Source organism: Psammomys obesus, unplaced genomic scaffold (genome assembly GCF_907164565.1).
Source record: "Psammomys obesus unplaced genomic scaffold, mPsaObe1.curated_primary_1811, whole genome shotgun sequence".
Lineage (NCBI taxonomy): Eukaryota > Metazoa > Chordata > Mammalia > Rodentia > Muridae > Psammomys > Psammomys obesus.
In genome coordinates, this window is record NW_026589873.1 from 85,594 (window position 1) to 97,953 (window position 12,360).

The window sequence follows — 12,360 nt, forward strand, 5'->3', positions numbered from 1 at the left end:
AGTGGATAATATCTTTGATGTGTTCTTGGATTCGGTTTGCAAGTATTTTGTTAAGTATTTTTGCATCAATGTTCATAAGGGAGATTGGCCTGAAATTCTCTTTCTTTGTTGAGTCTTTGTGAGGTTTAGGTACCAAGGTGATTGTGGCTTCATAGAATGAGTTTGGTAATGTTCCTTCTGTTTCTAATTTGTGGAATAGTTTGAAGAGAATTGGAGTTAGCTCTTCTTTGAAGGTCTGGTAGAATTGTGCGCTGAAGCCATCTGGTCCTGGGCTTTTTTTGGATGGGAGACTTTTGATGACTGCTTCTATTTCTTTGGGGGATATAGGACTATAATTTATTCACCTGGTCTTGATTCAGCTTTGGTAAGTCAAATTGATCAAGAAAATTGTCCATTTCATTTAGATTTTCAAATTTTGTTGAGTATAGACTTTTGAAGTAAGTCCTAATGATTGTTTGGATTTCCTCAGTGTCTGTAGTTATGTCCCCTTTTTCATTTCTGATTTTGTTGATTTGGGTGGTGTCTCTCTGCCTTTTAGTTCGCTTGGCTAAGGGTTTGTCGATCTTGTTGATTTTCTGAAAGAACCATCTCTTGGTTTCATTGATTCTTTGAATTGTTTTATTTGTTTCTAATTGATTGCTTTCAGCCCTGAGTTTGATTATTTCCAGCCGTCTACTCCTTTTTGGTGTGTCTGCTTCTTCTTTTTCTAGGATTTTTAAGTGGTACATTAAGTTGCTTGAATGAGCTGTCTCGAATTTCTTCTTGAAGGTACTTAGTGCTATGAACTTTCCTCTTAGCACTGCTTTCATTGTGTCCCACAAGTTTGGGTATGTTGTGTCTTCATTTTCATTGAGTTCTAGAAAGGCTTTGATTTCTTTCTTTATTTCTTCCCTGATCCAGCTGTCATTTAGTAACAAGTTGTTCAGTTTCCATGTGTGTGTAGACTTTTTGCTATTTCTGTTGTTGTTGAAGTCCAGCTTTATTCCGTGGTGATCAGACAGGTTACAAGGGATTATTTCAGTGTTCTTGTATCTGTTCAGGCTTGCTTTGTGACCAACTATATGGTCTATTTTGGAGAAGGTTCCATGAGGTGCTGAGAAGAAGGTAAATTCTTTTGTGATTGGGTGTAAATTTCAGTAAATGTCTGTGAGGTCCATTTGATTCATGACCTCTGTCAGAGATATTGTTTCTTCATTTAATTTCTGTTTTGTTGACCTGTCCTTTGTTGAGAGTGGGGTGTTGAAGTCTCCCACTATTAATGTGTGGGGATCTATATGTGCTTTAAATTTTATCAATGTTTCTTTTACAAATCTGGGTGCTCTTGTATTTGGGGCATAGATGTTCAGGATTGTGATGTCTTCCTGGTGGAATTTTCCCTTGATGAGTATGAAGTGTCCTTCCTCATCTCTTTTTATTAATTTTGGTCGAAAGTCTATATTATCAGATATTAGAATGGCTACTCCTGCTTGTTTCTTGGGTCCATTTGCTTGGAAAGTCGTCTCCAACCTTTTACCCTCAGGTACTGTCTATCTTTGTGCCTTAGGTGTGTTTCTTGTATGCAACAGATTGTTGGGTTTTGTTTACGTATCCATTCTGTTAATCTGTGTCTTTTTACTGGAGAGTTGAATCCATTGATGTTGAGAGAGATTAATGACCAGTGGCTGTTAGATCCTTTGATTTTGATGTTGGCTGTGGTCATAAGGTTGTGTGTTTGATTGCTTTTGTTTTACTGTAGTAAGGTTAATTATTTCCTGTGTTTTCTTGACAGAAGCTAATTTTCTTGGGTTGTATTTTCCCTTCCGGTCTTCTGTAATGCTGGATTTGTGTGTAGGTATTGTTGAAATTTGTTTTTGTCATTGAATATCTTGTTTTCTCCGTCTATGAGGACTGAGAGTTTTGCAGGGTATAGTAGCCTGGGCTGACATCTGTGTTCTCTTAGGGTCTGCATGATATCTCTCTAGGCCCTTCTGGCTTTCATAGTTTCTGTTGAAAAGTCAGGTGTGATTCTAATGTGTTTGCCATTATATGTTACTTGGCCTTTTTCCCTTGCAGCTTTGGTATTTTTTTCTTTGTTCTGTATACTCACTGTTTTGATTATTATGTGGCAGGAGGATTTTCTTTTCTGGTCAAATTTGTTGGGTGTTCTGTAGGCCTCGTGTATCCTTATTGGCTTCTCCTTTAACTTGGGGAAATTTTCTTCAATGATTTTGTTGAAAATATTTTCTGGGCCTTGGAGAAGGGAGTCTTCTTTTTCCTCTATACCTATTATTCTTAGATTTTGTCTTTTCATATTGTCTTGGATTTCCTGGACGGTCTGTGTCAGGAATTTTTTGGATTTAACATTTTCTTTGACAGATACATGGATTTCTTCCATTGTATCTTCTACACCTGAGATTCTTTCTTCCATTTCTTGTATTCTGTTGGTTATGCTTACCTCTGTAGTTCCTGTTTTCTTCCCTAAATTCTTCTTCTCCATTATTTCCTCCATTTGTGTTTGCTTTAATTTTTCTAGTTCTATCTTCAGGTCTTGAGTTGTTTTGTTTACCCTCTTCACCTGTCTGCTTGTATTTTCCTCTTTTTCTTTTAGTTCCTTCAACTCTGTCTCTCTTATTTCTTTCAGTGATTTAATTATTTCTTCTCTGAAGGCCACAAGCTGTTTGGCTGCATCTTCCCGTATTTCTTCACGGATGGCCATAATCTGTTTGTCTTTATCTTCCGCCATTTCTTTACGGATATCCATGATCTGTTTGGTTTTATCTTCCTCTAGATCTTTACGTATTTTATTTGTTTCCTCTATTATCCTCTTCATCAGTATAGATGTAAGGTCATCTTCTTGATTTTCTGTTATGCTACATTGTCCAGGGCTGTTCGCCCCTGGATGGCTGGGTTCTGGAGATGCCATATTGCTCTGTCTTTTGTTGGTTGAACTTTTACGCTGACCTCTACCCATTGGGCTGATTTAGGTGTTGGCTGTTAGTTTCTGTGCTTCCTGGAGTCCTGAGGTAGGGAGTATCCCCTTGGCCGGAAGATGATTTTTCCTGAAGGAGTCCTTCTCTGCTTTTTGGTTATGGTCACTGTATGGCCAGTGTTTCTCAGGAGTTGCCACTGCTCGCCTCAGGTTTATAGCCCTGAGTAGTAGCTGTGGTCTATGTTAGGCAGGTGGATCTCCTCTTACCCATAGAAGTTCTCAAGACAGCTGCCCCACTGCTGGGTTTCTTGTTATAAATTTAGTGTGCTGCTGCTCACTAAATTTCCATGTACAGTCCTCTTGAAGAACCTGCTGATTCCCTAGCTGTGGGGTTTTCTCCCAACAGGGAAACTCAGTCTGTTATCCTGGGGCACACAGCTCTGTCAGGGAAAATGAGAGGTGCTCTCAGCAAGTCTCTGGGCCAGAGGCTGATTGCTCCGCTCTGGACCTGGAGAAGGTGCACCTAGGTTGAGTTGGCGCCTGGGGGCACTGCTCTGGTCTGGAGGCTGGGTGCCTCCCTCTGGACCAGAAGCTGTGTGTCTCTGTCTGGGATGGCGGCTGCAGGCACTGCTCTGGTCCAGACGCTGTGGGTGCAGCCCTCTTGAAGGACCAGGGATTTCCACAGTTTTAACAGTCGAGCTAGGAATAACTGGTTGATCCTTGGCACAGTATCTGAGGGCTGCTGTAATGGCTCTTTGGCTTTTGTAGGTCTGAGGATGCAGCTGTGTGTTCCAGTGCCCTAGGGAAACTCAATAATGGCGGCAGAGCACAGTGCTCCTGCCTGCATTAGGCAGGGCTCCGTGCAGGCGCCTGGGTCCCGGCTCTGTGTCCGGGCTGGCTCTTGGGGCGCCTGCGGAACCTGAGTCTTTTCCAGGGGATGTCTTTCCTGCTCCGTGGGGTTATCTCTCGACTGGGAAATCCAGTCTATGGTGTTGTGGGCCCACAGTTCAGTCTGGGACCATGACCAAATCACGCTGGGGTGTAGCTCTCTCTGCTGATTCCTTGGCTGGCGACCAAGCATCTGGCAGAACCGGGATCTCTTCCGTGGTTTAGCCGGGTGGCTTAAAGCTGATTGAATGCCCCACCGTGGGGTATCCTCTCACCTGTGAAACACAATCCCTTGTGTTTTATGGCCACGAGTTCTGATTGCTGGTCACTGTGCCAATCCTGCTGTGCTGCTCCTCAGAATGCAACAAGCCTCATTTTAAATTGGTATGGACTTTTATAAAAATTCAAAGTTACATTTTGCTATCAATGATTTAACCCTGCTTCAAAAGAAAGTTTATATAATGATAAAAATATTTCAAGGTTGTAAATGTCTATTCAAATTAAGTTGGTTATTACAAATTATTACAAGCTGCAGCTTGGGCTCACACCTTCTACCACCAAAGTGGTGAGAGCAGAGAGCCCCATGCTCAGGTTAGTTGGGTGATTTAAAGATTCTGGTCCCTTCCAGCATGCCCAAAGCAGGGGTGATTCCTGCCTGGCAAGCATCTATTGGTCAAAACGCAAAAGGGATGTTGTACTTTGAACTGATTAACTATAGGAAGGTCCCCAAACCATTAATGATCTGGTGTCCCTCCCTAGGGGGATGGGCCAATGTTCTAATGACTTTATCTCTAATGGGCAGGAAAAGCATGCAGTAAGACCAGTTCTTCCCCTCACGGCTTTAAGGCTGGGCATCTCTCCACCCAGCTAGCCTTAGTTCAGGCCTGTGCTTTAAACTATAAAATAATAGCCACTGATTTTTAATCTTTTGTTATCTCAGGTACTAGCATGGTAAATAATTTTTTTCTGTGTTTTCATTTTTCAGTCTGTCTTGTCAGTGAAAAGGGTTTTGTTTTGTTGCTTTGTTTTGTTTTTAAAGAATTGTGTATTTCCTGGTGGTATTAACTAACTTCATGGTTCTTCTCTTTTGATTGAAATGTTTTGCTGCTTATATTTAATGTAATCATTTTAAGCTGTAGATTGAAACAAAAGAAACTTTGATACTTGTATTGCTTTTGAGGGATTTTGTTATTGTTTTTTTGCTTTCTCTTTTACTCTTTATGCCAATATTTCTGTAGTTCTGAATTTGGGGTATTGTGTGAGATTATAATTCAGAAAATTTTAGTATCACCATTTTTGTTATTATACAAAACCTCAATGCACGCACACACACACACACACAGAGAGAGAGAGAGAGAGAGAGAGAGAGAGTGAGAGAGAGCTCAATGCCCTTCTTTGAAGAGCGGGTGGAACATGTGAAAATAATGGCTTCTGGACTTGACAGAACTAATGTGCTTGAGAACTCACAACATCTGTGCTTGCCTGCACAAGACCTGCAAAATATGAAGCCAGCATTCCAGCATGGATGGGAGAGATCCAGACTCCCACCACTAGCTATGGAATTGTTGACAGTTGATGACTGTTAGAAGAAGGAGAACACTGTTCTTTCTTTGTTTCTTTGTTTCTCTCTTTCTTTGTTTTTTGTTTATTTGTTTATTTCAGCCAGGATTTCTGTCTGTACCCTTGCTTTGCAGAGCAGGCTGGCTTTGAACTCACAGTGACTGGCCTGCCTCTGACTTCCTGAGTGCTAGGATTAAAGGCATACATCACCGTGTCTGTCTATGAATCAGTTTTCTTTTGGGGGCAGCACCTGATGGGTTTCTCCTGTTCCAGCAGGTGGTGCCATGTCCACTTATAAATGGGCAGTAGTAATTGGACTTAGACGGTTTCTTAAAAGAGAAAGTTGGGAGATGGGAGGGTCTGATAAATATGGGAGGGGTGGGCACGTTTCTTAAATTAGATGGTGACTGAGTAGATAACTCATTGCCTCACACATGGTAATTTCAATATACCAACTTCTGTCTTAGTGAGATCCTTTCTTTCCCAATATGAGGCTCATTTATTTGTTCTTCCATCTATATGGGTTTTCTGACAAAAGCTTCCAGAAAACTTAACTATCACTTTCCCTGCTGGTAGTCACATATTTATCTACCCTGTTTGACTACAGTAACACAGAGGATACTTTAAAAATGCACATGAAACATATAATGAAGTGTCGCTACTTTTTTCCTAATGAGTAAGCTTGGAAATAACTCCATTTTCATATTTTATAGCTTATTTTTCTTATGACTCCATGACATTTTATAAATTCTGAAAGTTAACCTTTTCATAAATATGTGTCCCAGGGATGGATACAAGGGCACATCTTTATAGTCCCAGTTACTTAGGAAAAATAAAGCAGGAAAACTATGAATCCAGTAGTTTCTGGCTTGCATAAGCAACATAGAATAAACCCTGTTTAAAAAAAAAATCTAAAAGCAATCCATCTGAATACATGGCCAGGTCATGTGCCCATGTGGTCAGCATCAGTTGTTGCTACCGCCATATGGAGCCTCAGTTCTGCATGTGAAAATGTCTGTACTATTTTAAACAACAAGATCATGTCATGTAATCTAATCACAAGTAATAATTTGGAATCATAACTTTATAATATTCTGTATTTACATAAATTTATAGAGATGTATTATATATATAAGTTACATATCCTTGTTAAAATTCTGAAATATTTTTGAGTGTTAATTGTCTCTCAGTTAGCAGAAATACTCCTCAGCTTTGAAAAACCCTTATGAGAATGAGTGTAATACCTGACACTTGAATTGTGAGGGTGGAGATTTGCTTTGCTGCTACCTTTGTTAATGTGCAATAAAATTTAAGAAGCTATTTTATTTCTTTTTTTAATTTTTTTCTTTTTTTATTATTAGTTACATTTTATTAACTCTGTACCCCAGCTGTATCCCATTCCTTCATTCCCTCCCAAAACCTCCCTCCCTCCCTCATCTCCTCCCTGCCCCTTTCCAAGACCACTGATAGGGGGGACCTCCTCCCCTTTCATCTGACCCTGTTTTATCAGGTATCTTCAGGACTGGCTGCAAAGTCCTCCTCTGTGGTCTAGCAAGACTGCTCCTCCCTTGGGAGGTGGGGAGGTCAAAGAGCCTACCATTGAGTTCCTGTCAGAGATAGTCCCTGTTCCTCTTACTATGGGAAACAAATTGGTTACTAAGCTACCACGGGCCACATCCAAGCAGAAGTTCTAGGTTATATCCATACATGGTCCTTGGTGAAGTGTCAGTCTCAAAACAGACCCCTGTGCCCAGATATATTTGGTCCTTGTGGAGCTCCTATCCTTTCCACATCATACAAACGCCCCTTCTTTCATGTGATTCCCTGCACTCTGCTGACGGTTTGGTTATGAGTCTTAGTATCTGCTTTGATTCACTGCTAGGTAGAGTCTTTCAGGGGCCCTCTGCAGTAGGCTCCTGTCCTGTTACTTGTTTTCTCCTATGTCCAATGCTCTTCCCATTTATCTTTCTGTGAGGATTGATCATATTACCCTGGATCTTCTTTCTTTTTTATCTTCTTTAGGTCTATAGATTTTATTATGTTTATCATTATGTTTATCATTATGTTTATACTCAGACTATGACTGAGTATATACCATGTGTGTCTTTCTCCTTCTGGGATACCTCACTCAGAATTATCTTTCTAGATCCCACCATTTGCCTGAAAATTTCATGATTTCCTCGTTTTTGATTGCTGAGTAGTATTTCATTTTGTAAAAATACCACTATTTCTGTATCCATTCCTCTGTTGAAGGACATCTGGGTTGTTTCCAGGTTCTGGCTATTACAAATAAAACTGCTACAAACATGGTTGAGCAAATGTCCTTGTTGTGTACTTGAGCAAATTTTAGATATAGGCCTAGGAGTGGTATAACTGCATCTTGAGGAAGCACTATTCCTAATTGTCTGAGAATGTGCCAGATTGACTTCCAAAGTGGTTGTACCATTTTACATTCCCACCAGCAATGGAGGAGGGTTCCCCTTTCTCCACAACCTCTCCAGCATGTGTTGTCACTTGAGTTATTCATCTTAGCCATTCTGATGGGTGTAAGGTGAAATCTCAGGGTCGTTTTGATTTGCATCTCCCTGATGGCTAAGATGTTGAGCATCTCTTTAAGTGTTTCTCTGCCATTCTATATTCCTGTATAGACAATTCTCTGTTTAGCTCTGTAACCCATTTTTAATGGGATTACTTGATTTATTGTGTTTTAACTTCTTTAGTTGTTTATATATGCTGGATATCAGCCCTATGTCAGATATAGGGTTGGTGAAGATCCTTTCCCAGGCTGTAGGCTGTCGTTTTGTTCTGACAACAGTGTCTTTTGCTTTACAGAAGCTTTTCAATTTCATGAGGTCCCATTTATTGATTGTTGCTCTTAGAGCCTGTGCTGTTGCTGTTCTGTTCAGGAAGTTGTCTCCCGTGCCAATGAGTTCTAGGCTGTTTCTCACTTTTTCTTCTAACCGATTTAGAATATCTGGTTTTGTCTTGAGGTCTTTGATTCACTTGGACTTTAGTTTTGTGCAGGGTGATAAATTTGGATCTATTTTCATTTTTCTACATGTAGATATCCAGATGGACCAGCACCAATCTTTGAAGATGCTGTCTTTTTTCCATTGAATTTTTTTTGGCTTCTTTGTAAAAAATCAAGTATTCATAGTTGTGTGCGTGTATTTCTGGGTCTTCTATTCATTTCCATTGATCCTCCTTTCTGTTTCTATGCCAATAAAATGCAGTTTTTATTACTGTTGCTCTGTAGTACAGCTTGAGATTGGGGATGGAGATACCTTCAGATGATCTGTTGTACAGAATCGTTTTGGAGATTCTGGGTTTTTTGTTTCTCCATATGAAGCCAAGAATCTTTCTTTCAAGGTCTGTAAAGAACTGAGTTGGTATTTTGATGGGAATTGTGTTGAATCTGTAGATTGCTTTTGGCAGGATGGCCATTTTCACAATCTTAATCCTACCAATCCATGAAGATCTTTCTATCTTCTGATATCTTCTTCAATTTAAGAAGCTATTTTAATTCTTTCTTTTGTTAAACTTTTCTTTGACTTAAATGTGGTCTCTTTTGGAGAAAGTTACATGAGATACGAAGAATGATACGCATTTTGTGGCCATTCAGTGAAATATTCTATAGATGTCCCATAATCCATTTGGTCTATGTGAAGGTTATCTCTATGGCTTCATGGCTAACTTTTTGTGTGGTTTATTTACCTATTGACCGGAATAAAGTAATGTCACCCACTGTTACACTCCTTATTACATCTGGGTGAGTCTGTTTCTGTCTAGTATAGTTTCCTTTACAAACTATCACTGGTACATATATATTTACAAATGTTCTATATTGTTTTCTGGACTCCCTATGTCCATGTACCTTTGTGCCTTCTCACTGTTTATGGCTTGAAATCTGCTTTTCAGATAATGAACACAGCTGCTTCTGCTCGCTCTTGTGTGCCAACTTCTTAGAATGATATCTTTCACCCTTTCACTGTCTGTATGTGTATACCATTGTCAGTGAGGTGAGTGTCTTGAAGACAGCATACTGCTGAGTCTGTTGTTTTAGGGTGAGCAACAGTCTTTTAATCGATGAGCTAAGACTGTTTTTCACTTGCAATTATTATGCCGGTATGCCATTTTATTTTTCTGATTATTTCCATTACTTTTGTTCTTTATCCTTTGCTCATCTTAAAAGCTTACTGTTTTACTGAGATAATGTCTTTATTGTTGAGTAATTTTACTATTCTTTTCAGAAGTCTCAGGATTCTTTAATAGTAATAATTCCTCACTTGTGTGCAATATTCCTTTAAAGTCTCTGGGGTGCAGTTCATGATCTGGAAGATCAGGGTGAATCAAGACAGCAGCTGTACCTCTTCTAAGCCCAGCCTCCCCCCATCTCAGCCTGCTTTCCTCAATTGTTCATGGGCAAAAGAATTCCAAGTTCAGATTTTCCTCCCTATATTCAATATACCGCAATGTGTTATTTCTTTTAATCCTAAAAACAAGTATAGAAATATTTATCATACTAGACCCCATAGCAAACTACCCTAAATCAGTTACTTTTCTCTTACTGTGATAAAATACTGAGGCAAAAAAGAAAGTTATGGAAGACTTTATTTTGGCTTAAAGTTCTAGAAGGATAAGAGTCCATCTTGGTGGGAGACAGACAGGACAGTGAGCAGCAGGCATGGCAGCTGGAGCAGGACGCTAAGTGATCATGTCTTTAACCAAGAGCTTGAAGCAAGGAGAGTGTTAGCTGGAAGTGGGGAGAGGCTATAACTCTCAAGGCCTAGCCCCAGGGACTAGCTGCACCATCAAGGCCTCATCTCAGTGTGTTCCCACAGACAGTGCTACTACCTGGGCACCAGGTCTTCAGTACGTGAGAACATGAGGATCATTCTCATTAAACCACCTTGGACATCTTAGTAACATAGACCATATTTAGATTGGAACACTACCCTGGATTATTGCCAAAATGCCATAAACCCAGAAGTTACACAATAAAAAGCTGAGCACAATTTTAAATATTTTTACTCTATATCAATATTTTACTCTTCCTCAATGCCTTTTCAATATTTTTGAAAATGCCACACAGATACACAATTAAATATCATATCTACCACCAGTTCTCCACTCAAATATACATATATATTTATAATATAAATAACACATAATAAATCTTGTGTATGTTATATAATCATAAATAAATATTATATAACATTTATGTATTAATGAAAATAAACACAGGAAAGCAGTAAATGAGATAGTTAATTGAGCAAAGAGACAAACTACAAATATATAACATAATCATAATATATATACACATATATTCTCCCTAACAAGCTCCTCTCCAAATTCATGTCCTTTTTTCCCTATAACCTACTATGTCCAGTTAGTGTGTTACCCATATGTCCATTATGGGGACATACACTGCAGCATGTGAAACTCACCAGTGGCCACATTTTAATTAAGAATGATTATCCCATGGTGCTGGAAAGACAGATAATCATCTATCTATCAGGGGTTAAGTGCACTGGCTGCTCTTCCAAATGACCTGTGTTCAGTTTCCAGCACTCAAATGGCAGTTCATATCTATTTGTAACCTTAGTTCCAGGGACCTGATATCCTCACACAGATATACTTGCAGGAAAAGCACCAATGCACATACAATAAAAAATTAACTAAAATAATTATCTTTCTGGTTGTATCTATCTACCATGGTAAAATATAATGTCTTGTAGATTTATGCTTTGGAGTGTTTCACATCATTCTTCCATGGTCTGGAAATATTCATTCAGTGTCTCCACTTCTAAGCATTGAGAATGTATAGAAAATCTTGATTATGTTGCATCCTTTTAGTAAGTGTGTCGTGAACAGACCTAACCAAATATCTAGTCTCTCCTATACAGGTTTTCCTGGAACCGTACACTATAAAAACAGTGTCTTGAGAGACTAAGAAAAAGGAAGTACATTACTAACTCTCAGGTAGATCTGTTATTATATAACATTTTCATGTACCCACAAATGATAAAAACCACAGCTACTGAACTGTCTTATGGTTAATCTCCAGTGAGCACCAAGGTGAATATACTGAGTGAGGGGACATTTTCAGCACTTTAATTTAAATAGTAATAAATGGAGAGACTTATCGTGGCACAAGCCTGTAATCCCATATCTTGGGGTGAAGCAAAGGATCAAGAGTTTTAGGCCAGCTTCGGCTCCACCACAAAATTTTATCCAAAATAAATGAATTAATGAAAATAAATACAGGAAGGCAGAGGATGAGACAGTTAACAAATCAAAGAGACAAACTACAAATGAGAGAAAATCTTGCAAGCTACTCATCTGACAGAAGATAAAACCACAAAAAAACCTAAGCAATAATAATAAAAAAAAAAACAATCAGAAATAGGGGTTTGGGCACAGAGATTTCTCAAAAGAAAAAATACAAATGGCCAATAAAGAAAGCATTGAACATCCCTAATCATCAGTGAAATAGAAGTTAAACTGATTTGAGACTTCATCACATCCCATTTAGAACAGCTATTCTCAAGAAATCTAATGGCAACCAATCCTGGTGTGGATGTTGAGAAATAGGGAGATTTCATTCACCATTGCCGGAAGCACAGACTGATGTGACACCTATGATAATAAGTGTGAAAGGGTCTCAGGAACCTAAAAGAGGAAGTGTTATGTGGCCACCTATTTAATTCCTTGTTATATGTTTAAAGTATAATATATCCTACTACAGAAATACTTACTCAATCCTGATTATTGCTGATCTATTCAAAATTACTAGGGAATGAGGCATTCTAGATGTTCATCAACAGCCAATATATGAATAAGAATTTGGTGGAGATGCATACCTATCTATCTACAGATAGATAGACAGATGAATAGATAAATAGATAGATAGATAGATAAAGATATATAGATAAATAGATAGATAAACATAGATAGATAGATAAAGATAGATAGATAGATAGATAGATAGATAGATAGATAGA